Source organism: Canis lupus, chromosome 1 (assembly GCF_048164855.1).
Source record: "Canis lupus baileyi chromosome 1, mCanLup2.hap1, whole genome shotgun sequence".
Classification (NCBI taxonomy): Eukaryota; Metazoa; Chordata; class Mammalia; order Carnivora; family Canidae; genus Canis; species Canis lupus.
Window position 1 is genome coordinate 89,226,074 of NC_132838.1, and position 26,835 is coordinate 89,252,908.

At 43.4% G+C, this 26,835-nt stretch overlaps 1 protein-coding gene and 1 long non-coding RNA gene across 4 annotated transcripts in view; one reads left to right on the forward strand and one right to left on the reverse strand.

The window, feature by feature from the left end:
- TJP2 (tight junction protein 2) overlaps positions 1–4,737 on the reverse strand; it is a 123,747-nt gene extending 119,010 nt beyond the window's left edge. The window contains exon 1 of one of the 2 annotated variants that reach the window (XM_072838803.1): positions 4,610–4,737. The gene's annotated coding sequence lies outside the window, so the exon portion shown is untranslated. Of the gene's footprint in view, positions 1–4,039; positions 4,111–4,609 lie in introns of those variants that run through there. The other variant, XM_072838814.1, reaches the window with a different exon arrangement.
- Positions 4,650–26,835, forward strand: part of LOC140640096 (uncharacterized) — a 43,883-nt gene continuing 21,697 nt past the window's right edge. Inside the window, exon 1 of one of the 2 annotated variants that reach the window (XR_012036747.1) lies at positions 4,650–5,319. This is a non-coding gene — a long non-coding RNA (uncharacterized lncRNA). Of the gene's footprint in view, positions 5,320–17,439; positions 17,584–26,835 lie in introns of those variants that run through there. The other variant, XR_012036751.1, reaches the window with a different exon arrangement.

Genomic DNA, 26,835 nt, shown 5'->3' on the forward strand with positions numbered 1-26,835 from the left:
CTGCCTCTGTGTGTGTCTCTCATGAATAAATAAATATCTTTAAAAAAATTTTTAATAAAATAAAATTCACAAGCACGTTTGCAAATACAGTTCTTTAGAGTTCTTACTATTATCTCAAAGGGAGATAATCATGCCCCTAATTTTATATTTCGGAATGTGCCACTCGGACTATATGAGGTTTATTAAACCCAGTTAACGGGATCCCTGGGTGGCACAGCGGTTTGGCGCCTGCCTTTGGCCCAGGGCGCGATCCTGGAGACCCGGGATCGAATCCCACATCGGGCTCCCGGTGCATGGAGCCTGCTTCTCCCTCTGCCTGTGTCTCTGTGCCTTTCTCTCTCTGTGACTATCATAAATAAATAAAAAAATTAAAAAAAAAAAAAAAACAGTTAACTGTTGAGGGCAGATGTTCCTCCTGCACCTAAATCCTGCACCCTTTTTTCCATACTCTTTAGCATCTAGGGGTGCCACATAGATACTGACTGGCCGATTTGCAGAGATGGTTAGGCTGACTCATCTCAGTAGGGAGAATTCCCACGTCTTGATTTTTCCGGAAGCTGGACCAGCTACAACAATGCTGCATTCAAGCCAAGTATAATCTGATTCATCACTCATCAGAGATCTTGTGGTCCCATGAAAAGAACCCTTTGCTTTTAAAAATCTTTGCTCTTTGGGAATTTATTTCAGTTTTGCTTCATCTTTTTATTTGCCTAAGGACCTAGTGCATGTAGTACCTGATGTTCCAAAAAATATTAATGAATTCATAGCTTCTTCATTTCGGCTATGTATTTCGTTTTTGAGGTGAAGGGGAATTTGTAGGCAGGGGCGATTCTACACGAAAGAGCAATAGAGAAGAACCATGGTCTAGAGTAGGAAGACCACCACTAGCTTCAGTTTTTTCATCTGTAAAATGAGGGGAAAAGAAATATTTCTCCCCAGATCATTACATAGATTTAATGAGAATGTATCTGAAAATACCTAATTTGCAATAGGCATGGACTCTAAATCGAGTAGTCCAATACCTTGATCTCTCCTATGGAGACCAGTAGGTTCTTCCAGACATTCAGGCTACTAAACCTCAGATCTTGAGAATGTTGACCAACATTACCCATTTTTACTAAACTCCCCAATGATTCTCCTGGCATCACTGAAAAAACCATTCACTGGACACGTTCTAAGGAATTTTTTTTCTCATGTGTGGACTACAAAATAGCATTTGTTCACCAAATAAAACTCTGGACTATATTGCTATTTAAGAAGAAAACGCAGTGGAAGAAGGGAAACCTTTACTTACTGCAATTACAAGGAGACAAGAATCTGAATTTCTTCGAATACAACAATCTCCTCAAGAAGGAGAATTTATATCTAATCTTGCCCAGTTAAATTATTTTTCATTCAAAGGAAGCTGTAAGTTCCTTCCTACAAGTAGATAGCCTCGTTCCAATAAAAGCCAAAACACAGGAAAAGTATCTGAGTAAAAGAAAAAAGGATCTGGGAAGAATTTGAAGGATTTCCCACCACTCAGCTATTTAGTAAATCTTCCCAATATCCTTGATCACGTATATATTTGAAACCACATTCTTTTCTCTCTCTTTTTTAAAGATTTTATTTTTAAGTAATGTCTACACGTGGGCTCAAACTCATAACCCCAAGAGTAGTATGCTCTACCAACTGAGCCAGCCAGGCAGCCTGAAACCACATCATTGCTCCATAACAATGACTTTCTTAGCTCATGAATGAAAGCACTTTTATTAGTTTGTCAATTCATATTTGTGTTCTCACTTAAATGTATGTCTTCAAATTGCAAGCTGGACAATTTTAAGCAGATGCAGGTCAATGACTTTCATTATTACAAGACTTTCCTCAATTATACAAACATTTTTACAACTAGAAATAATGTTGTTGGACCATTGGACTCATTTAACATAAAAGCAGAAAAAGGGACACCTGGGTGGCTGTCAATTAAGCATCTGCCTTCAGCTCAGGTCCCGGGATTGAGCCCCACATCAGGCTTCCTGCTTGTCAGGCAGTCTCCATCTCCCTCTGCCCCTTCCTCTGAGCTCTCTCTCTCTCTCAAATAAATCAATAAAACCATTAAAAAAAAGGGGGGGGGGCAGAAACAAAATACATAGTTCGAGGTATTTGGGAAAATTATTTCCAATCTACTTTCTGAAGTTTTGCTGTGACCTTGTATTCCTATATTTACCAAGCAGCAACTTTTTCCTTAAGGTTTATTCCAACTACTTTCAAAAAAGTACTTGAGTCACTGTTAAAAAAATAATAATAAACCCAGTATAAACAGGATACCTAAAATAAAGCTAGTTAAAGGAAGCGTAGAGATAAACGTCAACAAGCATCTAGATATTAATGTGCATCTAGTTAATCAGTGCAGTTTGAGCCTTGGGTAGCTTCATTCCTTTGCTGCCAAAACAGAAAGGAAACCCTCGTGGATTTCTGGTTGTCTCTATTAAAAGAAAGCATATGCACACTAAGTACCTGAAGCTACCATGCCATGGCCACAAAGACAGTGACCCAGAAATCCCTACATGTTTATACATATTCTGGGAACATGATTTTACTTTTACTTTATTCCCATTCAACCTTTTCTCGACCCTACAAAAAAATACCTTTTAGAGGATCCAGTAGTTCCAGCGCTGGGGAGAGAGAGAAGAATGGGGTATTGTTTAACAGGTAGAGTTTTTGGAACAATGAAAAAGTTCTGGAAATGGAGAGTAGTGATGGTTGCCTTGTCAGTGTACTTAATGGCACTGAACTCTACATGTAAAACTGTTAAAATGGTGAATTTCATGCTATGTATATTTTATCATAATAACAGTTAAAGAATAAAAGTATCCAGAAACAAAAAATTCACAGGCTCGTGTGCTAACCACATGTCCAAATCTCGTTGAGTAGCCTGACACTTAGCAGCTTAGGCGTGTTTTTCCTGCTTTGGCAAAATAAAGGCGTGTTTTTCCTGCTTTGGCAAAATTTTCATCAACTCCACTTCAAATGTGGCAGTTGATGAAAATGTATGGAAGTGAATTATAAATCCCTTCTCCACACGGGACAGTATGTTTCACCCCAAGATACCTTAGGTGGTGCTTTTCAAATGTTATTGTGCAAAAGATCCCCTGGGGATCTTGAATCGGCAGGTCTGGGCTCACTTTTAACAGGCCCCCAGGGGCGCCTGGCTGGCCTCAGTCAATTAAGCATCTGCCTTGGGCTCAGGTCCTGCAAGATTCCAGGGTCCTGGAATCCGGCCCCTGGGGGAGGACTCCCTGCTCGGTGGGAAGTCGGCTTCTCCCTCTCCCTCTGCTGCTCCACCTGCTTGTGCTCTCTCTCTCTCTCAAATAAATAAATAAAATATTAATAAAAAACAAAAACAGGCCCCCAGGTGAAACAGCTAGTGCCTGGATCTCACTTGGACCCGCTGGGCCTCAGAGCACTTCGGAGTAAAAAGACTATCCCCCCTATCAATCTAACCATCTAGAACCACAGTCCCCTCACTAGGAAATGGGGAGGATTAGTCACACCTTTCAAGAGAATTAATTGAGGACGGAAATTACCCACCAACCACCGTTCGTAAAAATGCGTTGAGAAACTTCCACACAGTGCCCGACGCCGGGGGCTTCCCAAGTGTCCCCACCCACCTCTGGGACTAGGAAGGTGCCACCGTCGGTAAGGACGGTGGACAGAGAGGCATTTTCGCAGAAAGCCTTCCCGCAAACTTCAAAAACAGTCCCGAGAACACCCTTCTCAAGCTCGAAGAATGCCTGGAATTCAGTGGCCTTTATCCAACATAAAGATCTCCTGCTCGGCTTCGCTGAGTTCCCTATAGAAGAGCCCTGCAGCCTTGAATACGGACGACGCCCAGCCTGGTAAAGGGAGGGCTCTTCGGCGCTGGGGGCGCAGATCGAGGCCCCGCAGGTGGCCGTGGCCCGCGGGCCCCTTCGGGCTCTCGGCCGCGCGGGGTTCGCCAGCCCCGTAGCTGAGACCCGCGGGGGACCCGACCCGCAACCCCCACCTGCCTGCAACTCACCGGCGCCTCCCTCGCCCCAGGGCACGAGCTCCTGCCCTCCCCACCGCCGCCAGCGCCGGCCGCGCCGGCAGAAACCGGAGGCCCTTTTAAAGAGCTCAACAGAAAGTGAAAGAGCCCCTATTCCTTGGGGGAGAAGGCGCCAGGCCAGGTAGGAAAAGGACGGCGGCTCCCACGGGCACCTGTAGCTGCCCCAGGTGCGTGCCCGAACCCTCTTCCAGGCGATCCCCCAAGAGACACCCTGCGATGCGCTGCGGTCCCCCGCGGGGGGCTCCCAGGCAGAGAAGTCCGCCAAGCATCCCCAGAGAGGAAAGATACCAGTGCCCAACAAAGTACACCCCGAAAGCACAGGGAGACGGGGGCGGGGAGCTCCAACCCGCACGTCCTCTCGCGGCCCCCCGCCTCCGCCCGCGCGCAGATCCCGGTGCCAGCGCCGCGCCGCACCCCGCACACCCCTCGCCCGCAGGACCGGGAGCGGTGGGGGGCATCCCGGCGGCGGCTGAGCCCCGGCGGCCGCGGGGCGGGGGCGGGGGCGGGGGAGGGGAGGCGGAGGGGAGGGGAGGGGGTACTCGCCTGCGGACGCGGCCGAGGGCGGCTCCCGGGGGCGCGGGGGCGCGGGGGCGCGCTCGGACGCGGCGCGGCTGCTGGGCGGGTGTCCCTCGCGCGGCCGCGCTGGTCGCTGGCGGCGCCTGGCCGGAGCCGGGGTGCGGGACGCTGCCCAGGGAATGGGCGGGCACCAGTGGCCTCGCTCGCTGCTCCTGTGTATTATTGTGGACTCGAGCTATTTCCTGTTTGGAGGTCTGGGAGAAAGGAAAAAAAAAAAAAAAACCCAGGGTGGGGGCAGGGGGAGTGGGCGGCGGAGAGCCAGAGAGCCGCGGCCCGGAGGGGAGGAGGGCGGGCGGCGGCTGTCACCTGCTCCCTCGAGACCCCAAGGGCGCCAGGTTCTAGTCTGGGGCAAGACACGCAGCTTATTGCAGCCCTGCTTTGGGGTGTTGGCAGCGACGGGGGGGGCTCGCAGGCGCCACCCAGCGGTGGGGCAAGGACTGTGGCCGCAGGGACCTCGGGGCCTCCAGCGGGGGCATCCAACCCGCGGCCGCTTCCCTGCTCCGGGGACCCGCGGCTGAGCTTGCTTTGCGCGGGGGCCGAGGGGATTGGCTGTGCTGCCGCCTTCCCGCCCGTCCTCGGCCCGGCTTCCCGGTCCTCTCGGCGCTGTGCGCTAGGAAGCACTTCGCCGCGCTACCCTTCCAAGACCCCGGAGGGATGGTCGTGGGCCGTGACTGCAGGTGCTTGGCGCTGCTGGGATCTCTGCTCTTGCTTGGGGGTGGGTGGGATAAGAAGCGGGTTGGTGATTTTGGTGGCGAGTTAAGTTTTATGATACGCTTCCGCGCCCCTCCCCCACGAACTTCACCCTTAGCCGGGATCACAGGGTCTGAGGCCCCAATCCGGAAATACCGGTTCCTCCCGCTGGGACAATAGGTGAGGGCGGGAGCCTTAACCCCAGGGCCTGCTTAGTCACCGCGGGAACCCCTGCTCGCCGGGAAGGCAGCGGCGTCCTAGTGCCCAAGCCTGCAACTGGCCGGCAGGTGCGCCTTCCATGGAGTCACGTTAAAAATCCTGGGAAGGGAATAGGAAGTTATTGTTTAATGGGTGCAGAATTTCACTTTGGTATGATGACAAAGTTCTGGAGAGGGATAGTGGTGTGGGTTGCACAATAGTGTGAGTATACTTAATGCCACTGAACTGTATGCTTAAAAATGGTTAAAAAGGGAGCACCTGGGTGGCTCAGTGCTTAAGCGTCTGCCTTCGGTTCAAGTCATGGTCTCAGAGTCCTGGGATCCAGCCCCCCACGTCGGGCTTCCTGCTCAGCGGGCAGCCTGCTTCTTCCTCTTCCCCCTACTCCCTCTTTCTCAAATAAATAAATAAGATTTTTTTTTATGGTTAAAATGCCTAATTTCGTGTTATGTATATTTTCCTGCACATGCAAAGAAAAACCTCCAAGAAGGCTCATTGAAGACACCTTAGCATATGACTGCCAAACCCTCCTGCCTTCCTTCCCACCCAAACCTCTGCCAGAAGTAATGGAATGAATGAGTGCTTCTAATAAAGCTCAGGTTCATTCAGTTTAGACTTCTGGGCTACCTATCAACAACTTATTTCAAAAAGTGAGTAGATTGAGCCTAGTAGACAGTACAATTTTTAAAAAGAGAACAGTAATTTCCCATGGAAGTGGAAAGTATGTGAGGTGAATTTAAAACAATTATTTAACTCCACATTCCTTAGGTATATACTCTAAGGATGGAAAACATGTTTTTTTTTTTATTTTATCTTATTTATTTATTTGAGAGAGTGAGAGAGAGAGCATGCAAGAGCAGGGGGGAACGAGACACAGGCAGAGGGAGTCGCAGGCTCCTTACAGGAAGCCCAATGCAAGACTCCATCCCATGACCCTGGGATCATGACCTGAGCTGAAGGCAGTTCACCAACTGAGCCACCCAGGTGCCCTGGAAAATGTTTTAAAAAAACTAAACAATGGGAAGCCTGGGTGGCTCAGCGGTTGGACGTCTGCCTTTGGCTCAGGGCATGATCCCAGAGTCCCAGGATCGAGTTCCACATTGGGCTCCTTGTACAGAGCCTGCTTCTCCCTCTGCCTGTGTCTCTGCCTCTCTCTCTCACGGTCTGTCATGAATAAATAAATAAAATCTTAAAAAATAAATAAATAAACTAAACTAAACTGCTTTTTGATAATAATAATAATAATGTTAGTAAGAAGTAATTATGTGAATGGCCTTAAGAATCAAGATTTTTTTTTAAGATTTTATTTATTCATGAGACAGAGAGAGAGAGAGAGAGAGAGAACAGCAGAGACACAGGAAGAGGGAGAAGCAGGCCCCATGCAGGGAGCCCTATGCGGGACTCAGCCCCAGAACCCCAGGATCATGCCCTGAGCCAAAGGCAGACGCTCAACCGCTGAGCCACCCAGGCATCCTAGAATCAAAATTTTTTAGTATGAAAAAATAAATATAAAACCAAAGCAGTTAAGCAATATTAAATTTGAGTTGGAATTATTATTTAGAACTCATGGCATACTTTTCTTTTTATTTTATTAATTTTTTTTTTCATGGCATACTTTTCTTAAAACATAGATATATATTTCCAGGGTTGCATGAGTGGCTCAGTAGGATAAGCATCAACTCGATTTAGGCTCAGGTCATGAGCTCAGGGTCATGAGATCCAGCCTCAGGTCATCCTCACACTCAGCATGGAGCTTGCTTAAGGTTCTGTCTCTCTTTCTCCCTCTGCCTCTCCCCTCATGCTCTCTTGCTCTCTCTTAAAAAAAAAAAAAAAAAAAAAAAAATCCAAGTGATGTGGGAATCATAGGCAGAAGAAAAATTATTAAATTTTCTTAACTACTTATAGCTCATTGACAAGTTCTTGAAATAGGCAGAATGACCTTCCTCTGGGAGTTCAGCTGCCTCAATGTTGACACTTTGCTATGACCAAAAGACAATATTAGGGCAGCCCAGGTGGCTCAGTGGTTTAGCTCTGTCGTCAGCCCAGGGCAGGATCCTAGAGACCCAGGGTTCGAGTCCCACATCAGGCTCCCTGCGTGGAGCCTGCTCTTCCCTCTGCCTGTGCCTCTGCCTTTCTCTCTCTCTCTCTCTCTCTCTCAAATAAATAAATAATTAATTAATTAAATCTTTTTTTTTAAGATTTTATTTATTTATTCATGATAGACACACAGAGAGAGAAAGGGCTAACAATATTGGCTAACAATAGCCAGCCCCCTCAGGATCCTGGAAATCTTGTTTTCGAAATACCCAAGAGGCTTACGTTATCCCTAACCCCTTCCCAACTTAAAGGTATATAATGGGCCACTGTTTATGACTGAAATACAGCTCTTTTTGCCCATGGGTCTTATCCCTGTGCTCTAATAAAAATCACCTTTTTGCACCAAAGACATCTCAAGAATTTTTTCTTGGCCATTGGCTTTAAACCCTCCTGTTTTTCCTACATCATAAGGTCTATTTATTCAAAATACTCATCTAACATTGACCAATCTGGTAGGAATAAGCATTCCGAGATTTCAGATTGTGGTCTCTCAATACTATATTTCCCTAAGAAGAACTATATCTACTTGGAGAAGTGGTTGATTTTCGATCACAGGCAAGAAATATTAAAAATATGCCTGGAATATGTTGTCAATTTAGGAAACAGGGAAGCTATCAAAAACTAAGGTTGAGGGATCCCTGGGTGGCGCAGCGGTTTGGCGCCTGCCTTTGGCCCAGGGCGCGATCCTGGAGACTCGGGATCGAATCCCACATCGGGCTTCCGGTGCATGGAGCCTGCTTCTCCCTCTGCCTGTGTCTCTGCCTCTCTCTTTCTCTCTCTGTGACTATCATAAATAAATAAACATTTAAAAAAAAAAAAAAAAAAAAAAAAAAAAAAAAACTAAGGTTGACCTCAAATACAATCTGGAGCTAACTTTTAGAAGCATCCACCAGCCAAACTGGGGTAAATTTTAAGGCTCAAGAAGAAAAATCACTGAAAATAAGGCTCATCTCCTTCCTCCCACCCCAGTGCTTCCCTGTCGTGCCATGATGGGGATGCCCATACATACACTGCCCTGAAGACTGGGTAAGTTAAGGTTTCATTGTCTAAGCTTCCACCAGTGAGGGATAAAAGCTTGTATGTGAATATTCCTTTCTTGTCTACAGCCATACCGCCCTGAACACGCCCAATCTCATATGAATATTCCTTTCTTTTTCCCCACAAAATGAAATATCCTGAGACTCCATATATATTGCTTCTCAGAAATCAAGTCACCCTCATCAAGCAAGCAGGTGCCTGAAGCAGCAGCCTACTGAGTGAGTCTCCCTTCTATTGGCTTTCTCTGCTTCTCCTGTCCCTCACTTTCAGTAAGATCACTTTCCCCAATAAAGCCCCATAACTCAAGGCTCTGCTTCCTGGGAAATCCAGGCTAAGACAAGTACAAACCATGTCTCAGGATAACTAAATAGTTGATGAAGAAACTATTCCAGCCAACAAATGAGGATTGACAATATTTGAATATCAGCATTTTCCAAAACCCTAATAAAAACAGTGGATCAAAGCAACAGTCATCAGTGGTCACTAACATCGTAGAAAAGATCACCAGACGTTATGTGCCATCTGCTGGAAATACACACCACCACAAATCACACACTCTGACCAGAAAGAGCAAACCTGAGTCTGACCAAGGTTCTAGATCCAACTACCCATTTATAAGAATAACTAGAAGAAAGGAATATGTTGAACACCACTTGACAGGATACATCAACAAAATCCAGAATGTGGGAAACTCAAGAAGTCAAATGATCCAATTTCCTAACAGCCAGCAAGGCATTAGAAATGAAGGGGAAGAAACCTATAAATTAAAAGGCTTAAGTGACATTGAAGAAACACAACATGTATTTCTTGTTTGGGCCCCAGTTCAGAATAGCTAGACACTAAAAAAAGGTTAAGCTATTTGAGGGAAACTTGACATTCTCTAAGTTTTAATATGTTTTAATTACATGCCACTGATTTACTAGTATATGGGGTTGATGTTGCTATTACATGTGTTTGGGTGGCATATTATATATATACACACACACACTAAAATACATGTTTAATTTCTTTCTGTATCTGAACTGAAACAAATATTTCAAAGACTTGGATTTGGGGTTTTCTTTGGATGTGTTCAGGTAGGAAGAAAGGGACTCTGGCTGGCATAGCTGGTAACTGACATTATCTCAGTTTTTACCACCCACTCTATTCATTCTGGGTACATGCTGTATGTATTCCTTTGTGCTTTCCTACAGTCTACAAAAGAGCATTTTCAGCAACTGCTAAGCATTTCCACTCTGAAGATTACACATTTCAAAATCTGCTCAGAGAAATAAGAGAAGCCTCCATGGGCCCCAGGGGCAGTGGCATGAAAAATGGGGCAAGAACTCTGGGTTCTGACTTGGAGCTCAGCAGAGGTTCCCTCCCTGCCCTGGCCCCAAGGCAGCCCCATAGAAACCATCTTGCCTTTCTGGGAGACAAAGCCCTATTCTGCTGCCTCTCGGGACAGGGAGTTCTTGTGTTCTGCATCCTGTTGTTCTGAAACTGATCTGTGCTTCACCTGCAGGCTGGACTGACAGGATGGGGGAGAAGTCAAATCAGTCTGAAGTGGGGCACTTGCTTTGATAAGACAGGTGTTTTCATTACTGGCAACAGGTGCACCACAGAGTCCAGAAAGAGGTTTGTTTCTTTTCTTTTCTTTTTCTTTTTTTTTTTTTTTTCATCAGGGATGCAGAGAGAGAGGCAGAGACACAGGCAGAGAGAGAAGCAGGCTCCATGCAGGGAGCCAAATGTGGGACTCAATCCTGGATCCCAGGATCACACCTGGGCTGAAGGAAGGCGCCCAACCGCTGAGCCACCCAGGTGTCCCAAGAGCTTTGTTTCTAATCTTGACTTTGTTTCCTGCTGCCTGTGTATGTTTGACATTTTTTGTCCAGTTTTATTGTAAAATAACTGACTTACATCACTATATAGACTTAAAGTGAACAGCAAGATTGTTTAATTTACATCTGTTGTGAAATGATTGCCACAATAGGATCAACTAACATCCATCACCCCATATAGATACAATACAAAGAGAAAAGGGAAGTGTCTGGCTGGCTTAGTTGGTGGAGGATGCATGAGTTCAAGCCCTATATGTGCTATAGAGTTAACTTAAAATTCAAAAACAAATTTTTTTTAAGAGGAAAAGAAAAAAGAAAAAAAAGTATTCTCCTTGTGGGGAGAACTCTTAAAATTTACCCCCTTAACTTTCTCGTATATAACACGGCACTGTTAGCTATAGTCATCATGACGTCTCTTGTATTTATTTATAACTCAAATTTTGTACCTTTTGACCACCTGCTTCCAAGTCCCTCTTCCTGCACCTTGCCCCCCAGTCTTGCATTTAACTGCAGGGTTTTCACCCTTTGACCCAGCAATTCCATTTCCAGGTATCTACCCCATCCTCACAAGTAAGGAAAGAATTATACTCAAGAATGCTTATTCCTGTGTACTAGAATACAAAAAAAATTAGAATTAAATGCCATTAAAAGAATGCAGTCCAGGGGGCTCAGTGGTTTGAGCCCCACCTTCAGCCCAGGGCCTGATCCTGGAGACCCAGGATTGAGTCCCACATCAGGCTCCCTACATGGAGCCCGCTTCTCCTTCTGCCTGTGTCTCTGCCCCTCTCTCTCTCTCTCTCTGTGTGTGTGCGTGTGTGTCTCTCATGAATAAATAAATAAAAATCTTAAATAAATAAATAAATAAATAAATAAATAAATAAATAAATGCCATTAAAAGAATGGCTGTGTAAATAGTGCATAACTACATGTTTTATTATTCTATTTTGTAAGTCTAGCCTTTATTTCCCCTTACACAACTTTATTATGTGATATTTGATACATATAAACAATGTACCATCTATATACCCTTGAAAGCATATATAAAACGAATACATGAACACACAGTTAATCAATAGAACATTACCAGTGTTTTTGATGATGCCATGTGCTTTCAAGACCTAACCACCCTCATCCATTTCAAGGGAATCACTATCCTAAATAATGAATTCATTAAGAAAACTTTTTTAGAGACTTCTGGGTGGCTCAGCGGTTGAGCATCTGCCTTTGGCTCAGGATGTGATCCTGGAGTCCTGGGATCAAGTCCCTCATTGGGTTCCCTACATGGAGCCTGCTTCTCCCTCTGCCTGTGTCTCTGCCTCTCTCTCTCTCTCTCTCTCTCTCTTTGTCTCTCATGAATAAATAAATAAAATCTTGTGATCCCTGGATGGCGCAGCGGTTTGGCGCCTGCCTTTGGCCCAGGGCGCGATCCTGGAGACCCGGGATCGAATCCCACGTCGGGCTCCCGGTGCATGGAGCCTGCTTCTCCCTCTGCCTGTGTCTCTGCCTCTCTCTCTCTCTCTGTGACTATCATTAATTAATTAATTAATTAATTAATTAATTAAAAAATAATAATAAATAAAATCTTTTAAAAAAAAAACTTTTTTAGAGGTGTCTGGGTGGCACAGTCCGTTAAGCATCCGATTCTTGGTTTCGGCTCAGGTTAGGATCTCAGCATGGGGTCGACTTGAGACTCTCTCTCTCTCTCTCTCTCTCTCCCCTCTGCTCCCCCCACCACATGCACATGCTTTTTCTCTCTCTCTAAAATAAATAAATAAATAAATAAATAAATAAATAAATAAATAAATATTTAAAACAATTTTCCCCCAAAACATGTACATCTTCCTAAGTAATATGTTGTTTGGATTTGCTTGTTTTGGGAGATTTATAAAAATAGAATCACACTTTTTATGTGGTCTGCAACTGACAATTTTTTTTATATTTTATTTATTTATTCATAAAGACACAGAGAGAGAGAGAGAGGCAGAGGGAGAAGCAGGCTCCATGCAGGGAGCCTGATGTGGGACTCGATCCCGGGTCTCCAGCATCACTACCCAGGCTGCAGGCAGCGCTAAACCGCTGCGCCACAGGGGCTGTCCTGCAACTAACAATTTTTACTACAGATTATATTTCTAGGATTTAATTGAGTTGTTGAATATAGCTGTATTTCATCCAATTTTCCTGCTGTATAATATTCCATTTCCATATTTGACTCTAAATTTTCCTTTGGAATCAAAATATGTCCACTCTCTAGGCAGACAATTACTTTCTCGGTGATTTTTAGAGAACAGATGTCAGATCATTGCAAGACCAGAATTTGTAGATGAGAATTGTTCTTCATTTCACCCACCAAGGAAAACACATATACCACCCTATGCCATTTGGGTTTTGCCTTCAAAGTATGTTTGATATTGCATAGCTAACCAGAAAATGCATCAAGGTACAGCTCACTAAACTTTTTTTTTTTTTTAAGATTTTATTTATTTATTCCTGAGAGACACAGAAATAGAAGCAGAGACATAGGCAGAGGGAGAAACATGCTCTATGCAGGGAGCCCGATGTGGGACTCGATCCCAGTACGCTGGAAATCACACCCTGAGCCAAAGGAAGACACTCAACCGCTAAGCCACTCAGGCATCCCTAAACTTCTTTATATTCACACCAGTCACTCCCTAATTTCAAGAATGGATAGCTTTTTGCCCACATCCTTACATTACTAATTCTTCCTTCTATTCATAGAAATCTGCATCTTCCAGGTTAATCGGTTGGGTGGATTTTTTTTTTTAATTTTTTTTTTAATTTTTTTTTTAATTTTTATTTATTCATGATAGTTACAGAGAGAGAGAGAGGCAGAGACACAGGCAGAGGGAGAAGCAGGCTCCATGCACCGGGAGCCCGACGTGGGATTCGATCCCGGGTCTCCAGGATCGCGCCCTGGGCCAAAGGCAGGCGCCAAACCGCTGCGCCACCCAGGGATCCCGGTTGGGTGGATTTTTTACTTTCCTTTGACTCTTTGGATTTATAAACATCTTTCCTTTGTAATTCTTAAGACCTGGGCCTTGATAAATCCTGCTTCTTTTTGTATGCTTTTCATTTTACAACCATACAATTCTGTCATGGAATGAAATAACAGCCAACAAGAGTGGTAAGAATTGTTGAATCTAGTGGAGAGTATATGGGTGTTCACTGTACTAGTCTTTCCATTGTTTTGTATTTTTGAAATTTTTCCTATGTAAATGTAGGGAGGATAAATGATCGAATAAGCTGAATTCTGAATGTCTTTCTTGTCTGATTTGGGAGTCACATATTTTTATAGTATATCTACTGACTGATTTTGAGGAATGCTCTCTATCAGGTAAAAACAGGTAGTCTGTATGACTCAATATGCAAAGTTGTCCATGACACATTGTTAAGGAAGAAAGCAAGGTACAGAGCAATACATCTGGCATGAGCCTCTTTATGCAATTAATACACATATGTGTGTACATATATATACATTCAAAATAATAGAAAAAGGGTTAGAAGGATGCTCATTATCTTCTGGCTAATTGAAAAGGTGATTTAGGGGAATAGGAAAATGTTAGAAAAGACAGTTCTGCTTTTTGGGGGTGCTGTTTTGAATTTAATTGAAAAGAAAATAAGGGGCCCCTGGGTGGCTCAGTTGATGAAGCATCTGCCTTTGGCTCAGGTCATGATCTGGGGTCCTGAGATTGAGCCCCACATCAGGCTCTGCTCAGTAGGGAGCCTGCTTGTCCCTCTCCCTCTGCCTGCTTCCCCCCGCTACTTATGCTCTCATGCACGTGCTCTCTCGCTTTCTCTCCCTGTCAAATAAAAAAATGAAATCTTAAAAAAGCAAGTAAAATTAAAGGGTGCGGGGTGGCTCAGTCAGTTAAGTGTCTGCCTTCAGCTTAGGTCATGATCCTAGGGTCCTCGAATTAAGCACCACCACCCACCCACCCCCATTCCCACCTCCACCCATCAGGGGTTCATGCTTGGTGGGGGTTGGGGAGTCTGCTTCTACTTCTCCCTCTGCCCCTCACCACAGCCCCCACCCCAGGTCATGCACTCTCTCTCAAAAAAAAAAAAAAAAATTAAGTCTTTTTAAAAAAGCAAAGTAAAATAAACACATGGGATGAACTAGAAGATGTGTCAGTATCTTCTGGCTGATAAAGTAATGATCCTAATGGGAAGGAAGATGTGTGTTTTGATGGGAACTTAGTGAGAGGTAGTGGTCATGGGGCCTGGTGCATAACTGCAGATTGAACAGGACAGCTGCAGCTCTCAGGAACACGCTGGCCACAGTTGCACAGGTCACGTGGCTGCTGAGTGCTCCTCCAACACTCCTTATCCTGGCCTTGCCCCCAGTCACACCTGTCTGGCCTAAGAACAGGATTGCTCCTGGGCCCTGGAGAAACCTGAGGTCCCTCCTCCATGGGGCAAGGGAGACAGCAGCTCCACTTTCTCCCCAAGCAGAGGCAGAAATGGGGCAGATAAATACCTCCCATGTAGCTACCTGTCAGAGTATTGAGAAGAAAGGCAAGAGGAGTAGCCAAAGATCATCCCTTCTCCATGCTCAGAAATCCCTGCATCAGTTATCTTGAGCCCCTTTAACACACATTATATAGTCCAGTCTGCTTTGGCATGATACTTTAAGTCCTTCCTAAACCTAAGATAGGTTCTGTGGCCAAAACTTTGGGAAGTTTTTCTAAGAAAACAGCAGTTTAAGTCATTGGCACACTGCCCACTTTATGGCATTCAGTGATGGACTTTGATAAATGGCCCATAAAGAAATAATACTTTCTGTTGATCACTTTTTTTTTTTAATATATTTTTTATTTATTTATGATAGTCATACAGAGAGAGAGAGAGAGGCAGAGACACAGGCAGAGGGAGAAGCAGGCTCCATGCACCGGGAGCCCGACGTGGGATTCGATCCCGGGTCTCCAGGATCGCGCCCTGGGCCAAGGGCAGGCGCCAAACCGCTGCGCCACCCAGGGATCCCTGTTGATCACTTTTTAACAGTCCAAAGATTAGTATAGTTTTAGTGAAGTCTCTGGTGAATATTAATTTTAAACACACATGAAAAGTATAGTTTTCCTGGAGCTGGGATTGCCTATGAATTTCCAGGGAGAAAGATGTCGATAGAAACATATGTAGATATAGAGATAAATTTCATTGAACAACTTTGTAGAAAACAAGAATATGAGTACTTCTAGGGTCTAATGTAAAAATCATCTTTTTTTATGTGATGCTCAAAATGTTCTAAACAACAAAAAGCTGTAAATAAAATTATAATATATAATTATAACTGCTATTTACATATGTAGGCCAATCATAGAAATTAAAGGTTAAGATACAACTGAATCGCACATGCGTTTTGATACATTGGGAAATAGTGGGAGTATTAGGGACATGGCCAAAATCATGGGCTCACACTTTAATGAATACGTATTTGGCACACCATGCCTGGGATGCTAAAGTGAGGTTACGTAAGCATGCTAATTGACTGAGGGCTTATTACACTGAAATCAATAGCAACAATTTAAAAACACAACACATGGGGATCCCTGGGTGGCTCAGCGGTTTAGCACCTGCCTTTGGCCCAGGGCGCGATCCTGGAGTCCCAGGATCAAGTCCCACGTCGGGCTCCCGGCATGGAGCCTGTCTCTGCCTCTCTCTCTCTCTGTCTATCATAAATAAATAAATCTTTTTTAAAAAATAAATAAATAAATAAAAACACAACACAAACTAGGGCAGGTGAGGGTATGAAGAAACTGCTACATTGCCATTGCCATTGTAAACTGCTCCCACCCTTTCTGAAAGCATTTTCAAAAAGCATATCTAGACTCATAAAAATTATATTTTACCCTAGGCTCCTATGTTCAGACAATAGCACAAATACAGAAAAGACTATATGCACAGAACTTTTCAACAACACATTATTCATAAGAGCAAAAAATGGAAAACTGAAAATATCCAGTAATTATGGCATATTAAATAAACTAAGACATATCCATTGAAAGGTACATTATGTGGGCATATATATGTTAACTATGAAGAGTATGTAGCAACATTTATTCACTCAACAAATACTTATTGAGCCAGCTTTACTATATCATGCTGAGCTCAGACAATACAATGACACACAAAAAAAGGACGTTTTGCCCTCATGGAGCTTGTAGATAATACTTACAATGTAATATTCAGTGTAAATGAATATTACAGAATCCAAAATTCCCTACCATGATTACCACTATGCAAAGCTGAAACACAGGGGCAGAAGGACGGGAACAAAACACACCAAAATGCAAACTGTATTTGTCTTATTTGGGGTAGTGACACCACAGATAATTTCCCTCCCCATTTCAGCATTTTACAGATTGCATTTGGCATTTTTGTAATTTAAAATACTGTGGGATATATAAGAACATCAAGAAATACTATTAGTTGAGAGCTGCAGAATAGTAAGTGGGACATACAGAATAGCTGTGGCTCTGCATTCTGATGAACAGGAATTGAAAACAATTGTGCCCAGAGGAAAAGTATGAAAAGCTGTAGGATCTGAGCTAACTCCTTCAATTTTTTAACAAGCGCATGTTAATGAGTTGGTTCAAGGCCTTGTAACAATGTGTGCTTCTATAAAAGACTTGGACCAGTCGTCTCCTCCCCCTCCCCACCCCCATCCTGCACCCTGCCTCTCTGCCAGTCCAAGAACTCTGGAGAGAGGCCCCTGGTACAGGTGGAGAAAGAGCATGGGTTTGGGAGTCCCCAGACCTGGGCATCTGTCCCCATGTGTGCTCACTTTCTAGTTGTGTACTGAGGTAAGCTCCCTAGACCTACTTGAACCTGTTTTCTTTTCTTTTCTTTCTTTCTTTCTTTCTTTCTTTCTTTCTTTCTTTCTTTCTTTCTTTCTTCTTTCTTTCTTTCTTTCAGATTTTATTTATTTGAGAGAGAAAGAGAAGAGGGGCAGAGGGAGAAGTAGACTCTCCTGCTGAGCAGAGAGCTTGGTATGGGTCTTGATCCCAGGACCCAGAGATCGTGACCTGAGCAGAAATCAGAGGCTTAACCAACTGAGCCACCCAGGTACCCGTTTCACCTTTTAAAACTGAGGATAATATTATTTGCCTCGTAGGTTGTTGTTAATGCTAGAAATTATATATATGCAGAGATAAAAACTCTAAGATAGTGTATTACAATTATGATCAGCTACAGAGAACAGAATCTCAACCAAAGTGGCCAAACAAGATAGAGGTCTGTTTCATTGTTGTTGTTCTGTTTTTTACATCATAAATATCTGAAGGCAGACAGTCTCATTTTGGTACAGCAGCTCAGAGATTGAAACAGGGGACAAGGATTTTCTGGTCTTTCTACCCTGCTGTGTTTGCCTATGTTTTGACCCTCATAGGTCTGAGATGAGTCCTCCACCTTCAGTCATCTAGGGCATCATGTAGGCAAAAGCCCATGCCAGCTGAGTCTGCCAACAAGCTTTCCTGTAAGCTTTTCTGCTCACACTTTTCTGCTCACGTTAGTCAAAGCTCTGTGTGCCTGGGTGGCTCAGTTGGTTAAGCATCTGGCTTCAACTCAGGTCATTATCCGGGGGTCCTGGGATAAGCCCCATGTTGGGTTCCCTACTCAGTGAGGAGCCTGCTTCTCTCTCTTCCTCTGCTGCTCCCCCCTGCTTGTGCTCTCTGTCAAATAAATAAATAAAATATTTTTTAAAAATTAGTCTAAGTTGCTTCCTATGGCTATTCCTAATTACACATATATCCTACCAGGCTTACTGTAGCCTAGCATCTCCACTCTGCAGACAGGGCTTATATCTGGCACAAAGATACAATAATGTGTGTTGAGCTGAAACATTAAATTCGGTATAGGGAACCACATTCCTCATCAAAGTATGATTCCCTACAAAATAATAAATCAAAAGTAAAATAATAATTTTATGACTTGATATGACTAAATGCTCCTGTCCAGAAAATTCTGTGTGTTCCTTCTATACTGAATACTCACACTGAGGACAAAACAAAGCTACTCACCTGGCTCCCAAGCCATCCTATGAACCACATTATCCAGGTTGTTTTGCCTCACACTTGCCAGTTTGAAACCCAAGAGACAGAAACCAGAGGTAGTCCAATGTGTGGCCTGTTTGGAGAGCATGGTCCATGCTCTCTGTCCTGGACGGAACAGCCACAATTACACGTCAACTCTCCAGGAGAAATACATCCCAAATGCGGGTCTGGCAACTGTTAGGCACCCATGTCTGTGAGAAATTGTATCAAGAGCCGAGGAGTCACTAAAATGAGGAGCTGGGTTAATTATCCTTACCTATGGTTCCCAAGACAACGGGCAACAACCCTCTTAGGATCCGGGGTAATAAGATCCTTTCAAATTCACTTGGGAGATATCGGTTGTCTGTGGCTTGCACCTGCCTGGATGGATATGATTCATAGGGTTTTGCCTTCTGCTGAGCCAGATGAAAGCACCCCGCAAATGCATTGTGGTTCTTACTTGTCTATTTTCAGATCCCGCTAATATACGCTAAATAGCCCCCCAACAAAGGACCTCCTATTACAGACTTATCCACTTTGTGAGGAAGGAATTGATGCTGAGTAATTCATTCCTACCTAGATCCAGATTCTTGAGTCATAGCATTATAGCCACTCATGAGATTGTACCAAGTGATGGCTTGCTTTTTGCAATCATACAGAGGAAGGTCATGCAGATCCATAATCCCTCAGCCTCAATTCTGAAATTTTAGAGTTTTGTCTCTGAAACCAAATTTTGGTGCTTAACAAAATTTTTATAAGATTTTATTTATTTATTCATGAGAGACACAGAGAGACAGGCAGAGACATAGGCAGAGGAGAAGCAGCCTCCTTGCAGGGAACCTGATGCAGAATTCGATCCCAGGACCCAGAGATCATAACCTGAGCCAAAGGCAGATGCTTAACCACTGAGCCACTCAGGTTCCCCTGGTGCTAAGCAAATTTGGCAGCAAAATCTGACCTGAATTGATTTAAGTCTGTTTATGATCCGTATTTATTCTACTTAGTATAAGTAATCATACATTTCCCTGTGGATATATCCATGGGTTTAATTATGAAGTACTGCCCCAGACCGCTGGATGTATTTTGCAATGCTATGTAGTATATACTTGATAATCCTGAAGAGCTCTGCATTCCAAAACATTTGGCCCAAATATTTCAGATGAAGGATTATGGATAGGAAAAATAAACCGCCAGGAGATAAGCCATTATTGATGAGTTTTCAGCAGGTCATGGTGCACTTATTGCACCTTTATAAATTGTAGAGTCTCTGCTTTCCCGGCTTGGACATGTATTATTTAACCCTAACTATCGTGTGCTTTCTGAGTCTTGTGGAAAATTTTGCAAACTCATACACACCTCAAAATTCTTACCTTATGAATTTTTTTTACTTTATGAATTTTTAAAGAGATTTTATATATATATATTTTTTATTTATTTATTTACTATTTTATTTTATTTTATTTTATTTTATATATTTATTGATGAGAGACAGAGAAAGAGAGAGGCAGAGACACAGGCAGAGGGAGAAGCAGGCTCCATGCAGGGAGCCCGATGTGGGACTCGATCCCAGGTCTCCAGGATCACGCGCTGGGCTGAAGGCCCCGCTAAACCGTGGAGCCATCTGGGCTGTCCTTACCTTATAAATTTGCACTGGCTCTGCCTATATTTACAAGGATTGCCCCTCCTCACATGAAAAATAACTCCATTTCCTTGTACTGCTTTTCATATCAATAAGAAAACAAGAGTCCACCTAGAGCAAATATACTCATTTCTCTGCAAGTTTCCAGGGAAAGCAAATTAGAACAAGTCAAAGGAGAACATGTTCAGTTTTTAAGATGTATCCCACTAATTTGTGTGACTGTGGGGTATGATTTGTTTTGTGACTTCCGCATGATATTATCATAGCGAGTTAATCTCAAATATCCAGATAAGTCAGAAATGATTTGGAATGAAGAGAAGCAGAATTTGCCACCCCAGAATATATCTCTTTGGCATATGGATTATTTTAGGATGATGATTTTTTTTTGAAAAACATCAGGCAGGAAAGAAGCCCTGAAAACCAAGTAGAAGTTACTTGGTTTTTTAAGAGCAATTTACATTTGTCTTCCTTTCTGCACCAAGAAGAGAAGGAGGTCTCTAAATCTCTAGAAATTCTTATCAATGAAGAAGACAAAGATTTAAAAAAAAAAAAAGATTTTATTTGTCTATTCATAGAAATGCAGGGAGAGAGAGAGAGAGAGGCAGAGACACAGGAGAAAGAGGCTCCATGCAGGGAGCCTGACATGGGACTTGATCCAGGGTCTCCAGGATCAGGCCCTGGGCTGCAGGCGGCGCTAAACCGCTGCGCCACCAGGGCTGCCTGACAAAGATTTTTTTAAAGATTTTATTTATTTATTTATTCATGATAGACACACAGAGAGAGGCAAAGACACAGGCAGAGGGTGAAGCAGGCTCCCTGTGGAGAACCTGATGCAGAACTTGATCCCAGGACCTTAAGCCAAAGGCTTAAGCCAAAGGCAGATGCTCAACTACTGAGCCACCAGGTGTCCTGAAGACAAAGATTTAAATCTGCACATTAACCTTACCCTTGTTTACTGTGCTTTTCCTGGTGCCTCCTCCTCCCCAGCCCTTTCCCCAAAAACATTTGTGTATAACTGGAGATTATTCATGGCTTGGGCCATTTCAGAGCCCAGAAATGACCCACAATTATATGGTCAATTAATCTTTGACAAAGGAGTGCTCGCTTCGGCAGCACATATACTAAAATCTTTGACAAAGGAGACAAGAATATGCAATGGGGAAAAGACAGTCTATTCAACAAATGGTGTTGGGAAAACTGGACAGCTACATGCAAAAGAATGAAACTAGAACACTTTCTTATACTATACAAAAATAAACTCAAAATGGGTACCTGGGTGGCTCAGTGGATTAAGCATCTGCCTTTGGCTCAGGTTTGGCCCATAGTTCCAGAATCAAGTCTGATATCAGGCTCCCTGCTCAATAGGGAATTTGCTTTTCCCTCTCCCTCAGCTCTTCCCCCCACTTGTACTCTCTCTCTCTCTCTCTCTCAAGAAAAAAAAAAAAAAAAGTTTAAAAAATAAACTCAAAATGGATGAAAAATCTAATGTAAGACCTGAAACCACCATAAAAATCCTAGCAGGGAGTACAGGCAATAATTTCTCTGACATGGGCTATAGCAACATTTTTTTAGCTATGTGTCCTGAAGCAAGGGAAACAATAAAAAATGAACTATTGGGATTATACCAAAACAAAAAGCTTCATACAACGAAGGATATAACCAACAAAACTAAAAGACAGCCTCTGGGATGGGAAAAGATATTTGCAAATGATATGTCTGATAAAGAGTATCCAAAATATATAAAGAACTGATAGAACTCAACACCCGAAAAACAATCCAATTAAAAAAATGGACAAGGGGAGATCCCTGGGTGGCTCAGCGGCTTGGCACCTGCCTTTGGCCCAGGGTGTGATCCTGGAGCCCCGGGATCCAGTCCCTTGTTGGGCTCCCTGCATGGAGCCTGCTTCTCTCTCTGCCTGTGTCTCTGCCTCTCTCTCTCTCTCTCTATGTCTATCATGAATAAAAAAATAATAATAAAATAAATAAATAAATTTTTAAAAAATTAAAAAATGGACAGAACACACGAACAGACATTTCTCTCAGACATACAGTCAATAGACACATGAAAAGATGCTTATCATTACTCATCATCAGGAAAATGCAAATAAAAACCACAAGGAGATATCACCTCACACCTGCCAGAATGACTAGAGTCAAAAACGTAAGAAACAACAAGTGTTGGTGAGGATGTGGAGAAAAAGGAACCCTTGTGCACTGTTGGTGGAAATGCAAACTAGTGCAGCCACTGTGGAAAACAGTATGGAGGTTCCTCAAAAAATTAATTACCATATGATCCAGTAATGTCACCACTGACTACTTACCCAAAGGACATGAAAATATTAATTTGAAAAGATATATACACCCCTATGTTTATTTCAATATTATTTATTATAACCAAATGATGGAAGCAGCCCAAGTGTCCATCTATAGATGAATAAATAAAGAAGAGTGGGAAATATATATATATATACACATATGCACATATACACATATATCTATGTATATAAGCTCTCTCTCTCTCTCTCTCTCTCTCTCTCTATATATATATATATATATATGATGAAATATTACCATAATCAGCCATAAGAAAGAATGAAATCTTGCTATTTGCAACAATAGGGATGCATCTAGAACAGCCCGGGTGGCTCACCCGGTTTAGTACCACCTTCAGCCCAGGGCGTGATCCTGGAGACCCGGGATTGAGTCCCACATCGGGCTCCCTTTATGGAGCCTGCTTCCCTCTGCCTGTGTCTCTGCCCCCCCACCCCCCCCGCCCCCCTCTCTCTCTCTCTCTCTCATGAATAAATAAATAAAATCTTAAAAAAAAAATAGGGATGCATCTAGAGGCCATAATGCTAAGTAGATTAAGTCAGAGGCAGAAAAAATACCATATGATTGATTTCACCCATATGTGGAATTTAAGAAACAAAAACTAACAAAGAAAAAAAGAGACAAACTAAAAAACAGACTCTTAATCCCACGTCGGGCTCCCGGTGCATGGAGCCTGCTTCTCCCTCTGCCTGTCTCTGCCTGTCTCTCACTCTCTCTCTGTGACTATCATAAATAAATAAAAATTAAAAAAAAAAAAAGAAAAAAAGAGACAAACTAAAAAACAGACTCTTAACTATAGAGAAGAAAGAAGAAAGTGGTGGTTGCCAGAGGGGAGGTAGATGGGGGATGGGTAAAATAGGTGATGGGGGAAAACAAACATAGATCTGATCTTATCATTTCCATACCCCCAAATTCTCCTTGTTTAAAAGAAAAACAAACACTATTTTTTAAGAAGAGAAAAAACTAGTAAGTGCTAATTATAGAATGTTACATAGATCAATTCTGAGAAATAACATCGTAATTTCTCTGCATGCCAAAGTCTCATAAAAGACTTAATAAAGATATTAGGTCATAAGCAAAACTCTGCCACGAATAATAAAATTCCCTGAACTAGCTGTAACTTTTTACTAACCATGGTAGAAGGTCCAAATTTAATAGATGACATGACATCTTCCTGTTTTTGATGTAACAGTTCTAGTACAGTGACTAATAAAGCCATATAGTTTTTTTTTAATTTTTTAAAAATGTATTTATTCATGAGAGACACAGAGGAGAGGCAGAGACACAGGCAGAGGGAGAGGCAGGCTCCATTCAGGGAGCCTGACATGGGACTCGATCCCAGGATTCCAGGATCACACCCCGAGTCGAAGGCAGACGCTCAACTGCTGAGCCACCCAGGCATCCCAGCCATATAGTTTATAACCATGTCTCTTCCTTCCTCCAAATTCTTGCATGGAGCAAGAATACAGGAGCAGGAGCATACTCCAATCCCTTATCTACAGATTCATGGTCCCTAAATCTAGCCCCTTGTCCATCCCCTCTTCACTCATTCATTGCCCCCCCAGATTCCAGACTGCTTACTTTATCTGGATTCACATTCTTCCCACCTCTGTTCAAATCTCTCCCCTATCAGAAACGGCCCCATTTGTTCCAGTTGACTCCTTGGCATGGAGTGCCTCCTCTCCTCTCCACTTGCTACAGTTTGTTCATCCTTCAAGGCCTTCTCCTCCAATCTTTCCCTAAATCAAAAACAATTGCCAATTTCCTTGAACTGATATGGTATGTTATATTAAGCCTCTCTTTGAATGCAATTTTGGGTTCTGGATCGAAGGCATTATGCTTCTGCCTTTCTTGCCGACCAGACTGTAGAGTATGAGAAGAGTGTGACAGTGCATACAATAGGTGCTCAAAGCAAGTTGGTCAGAACTGACTTCTTATTCTGGGTGCCTCCAGGACATTATACTCTCCACATCTAGACCCTTTATTGAAGGTATTGTTTCTCAGCTTTAAGTGTGAGTGCTAGTGACTGTGCCATGCTAGAACACAATGGTGCCAAGTGTGACTTCACGGCAGCTGCCCATCAGCGGAGAGAAGAGATGGCCCTGTCTTTGTTTACCTAATTGAGCCCTTAGGTCTAGTGGAATTTCTGAGGGAGTTGGCAGGGCAGATGTTTACTGTGTGTCATCACCAGAAGAAAGAAGGCTTTCGATAAGTGAGTCCTGAAACTGAGGAAGGCAGAGTTTTGTTGGTATTTGCCTTTGTGTCATTGTGGAGGGAGAAATCAGTGCTGACCCATGGGAAACCCCACTGTCCAGTCCATGTCACACGGACGTCTGTCTCATTGAGAATCCTACTAATGGCCGTGCAAGATTAGGTGGATGGAAAGTGGAGACTCGCCTCAGTGTGCAAGCTGCATCTCATGCACAGCACTTGACTGATTTCTGGATTATGAAGGAGCAACTAAGAGAATAAACCTTTTTTTAAAAAAAGTTAAAAGTTATTTGAGAATTATCATAGCAAAATAAAACAAAAACCAAACAAACGGGATCCCTGGGTGGCGCAGCGGTTTGGCGCCTGCCTTTGGCCCAGGGCGCGATCCTGGAGACCCGGGATCGAATCCCACATCGGGCTCCCGGTGCATGGAGCCTGCTTCTCCCTCTGCCTGTGTCTCTGCCTCTCTCTCTCTCTCTCTCTCTCTCTCTCTGTGTGTGTGTGTGACTATCATAAATAAATAATTAAAAAATTAAAAAAAAAAAAAAAAACCAAACAAACCCGAAACCCGACAACCATCCCAAACAAATATACTTCTATTGCTCCAACTATTGCTGGGCTGTCTACAGTTGCTCTAGCAGAAAAGGGCAAAACCTGGAAGCTATTTTATTTATGCTTCGGATCTGGTGGGCTAAGCGCTGGGCTAGTGTATGATAAATCACTACTGATTTTCCATTATTGTGACGAATGCAATTTATCGTAAGGTTTCAAATCCAGGTGTATAAATCCAAAGGGGGATGTTAAGCACTTGTACTTCTGTGATGGAGCGCTTAGAAAATTTAAGACTCAGGCGGCGCGGAAGGGGGTGGAGGGGCTCCGTCAGTTAAGCATCTGCCTTCAGCTCAGGTCATGATCCCGGGGTCTTGGGATGGAGCATAAATAAAGTAGCTTCCAGGTTTGCCCTTTTCTGCTAGAGCAACTCTAGAGAAGTGCAAGAGGGTGAGTGAAATTTCCAGTAGATGGAGCACTGGCCTAGATGCCTCCCACTCCTAACCAGGCACCAAGCCCTGGACAGGCTGCCCAAATCCTCTTGCCCACTGCTTGCTTACGGCCATAGCATCTATTTAAAATGCACAACTACTAGGTAGACTATCCTCCAGGGCATATTGTACAGTAAAGAAGCAAAACAAAAAAACAAATCCGAGGGGCGCCTGAGCGTCCACCTTAGGCTCAGGTTGTGATCCTGGGTCCTGGGATCGAGTCCCGCATCGGGCTCCCCGCAGGGAGCCTGCTCTCCCTCTGCCTCTCTATGTCTCTCATAAATAAATAAATAAAATCTTAAAAAAAAAAAGGTGCAAAGCAGTCTGTACAGTGTACCATTGACCCTTGCACAATGCAGGGGTGATGGGCGGGCGCCAACCCTTGCGCGGTTGAAAATCTGAGTACCACCAGTGATTCCCCCAAACTTGGCTACTAATAGTCTGCTGTTGACTGGAAGCCTTACCAGTAACAGAAACAGTGGATTAACATGTATTTTGTATGTTGCATATGTTATACATTCTATTAGTACAATAAAGTGAGATAGACGAAAATGTTAGTAAGAAAATAATTTTTTTAAAGATTTTATTTATTTATTCATGAGAGACACACAGAGAGAGAGTAAGAGAGAGAGAGAGAGAGAGAGGCAGAGAGACATAGGCAGAGGGAGAAGCAGGCTCCATGTAGAGAGCCCGATATGGGACTCGGTGCCAGGACCCCAGGATCATGGCCTGAGCCCAAGGCAGATACTTAACCACTGAGCCACCCAGGTGTCCCTAGTAAGAAAATCATAAGGAGGGGTAGGTATGTGGGGCGGGGAGGGGGCGGGGCTCAGTTGGTTAAGCATCTGCCTTCTGCTCTGGTCATGATCCCAGGGTCCTGGGATCAAGCCCTGCATGGAGCTCCCTGCTGTGGGGAAGTCTGCCTCCCTTTTCTCTCTATTCCTCCTCCCTGTTGTGTTTTTTTTTCTCTTTCTCTCACAAATAAATAAATAAAATTAAAAAAAAAGAAAATCATTAGGAAGAGAAAATCCATGAAAGTACATTTACAGTATTGTGCTGTAAAAAA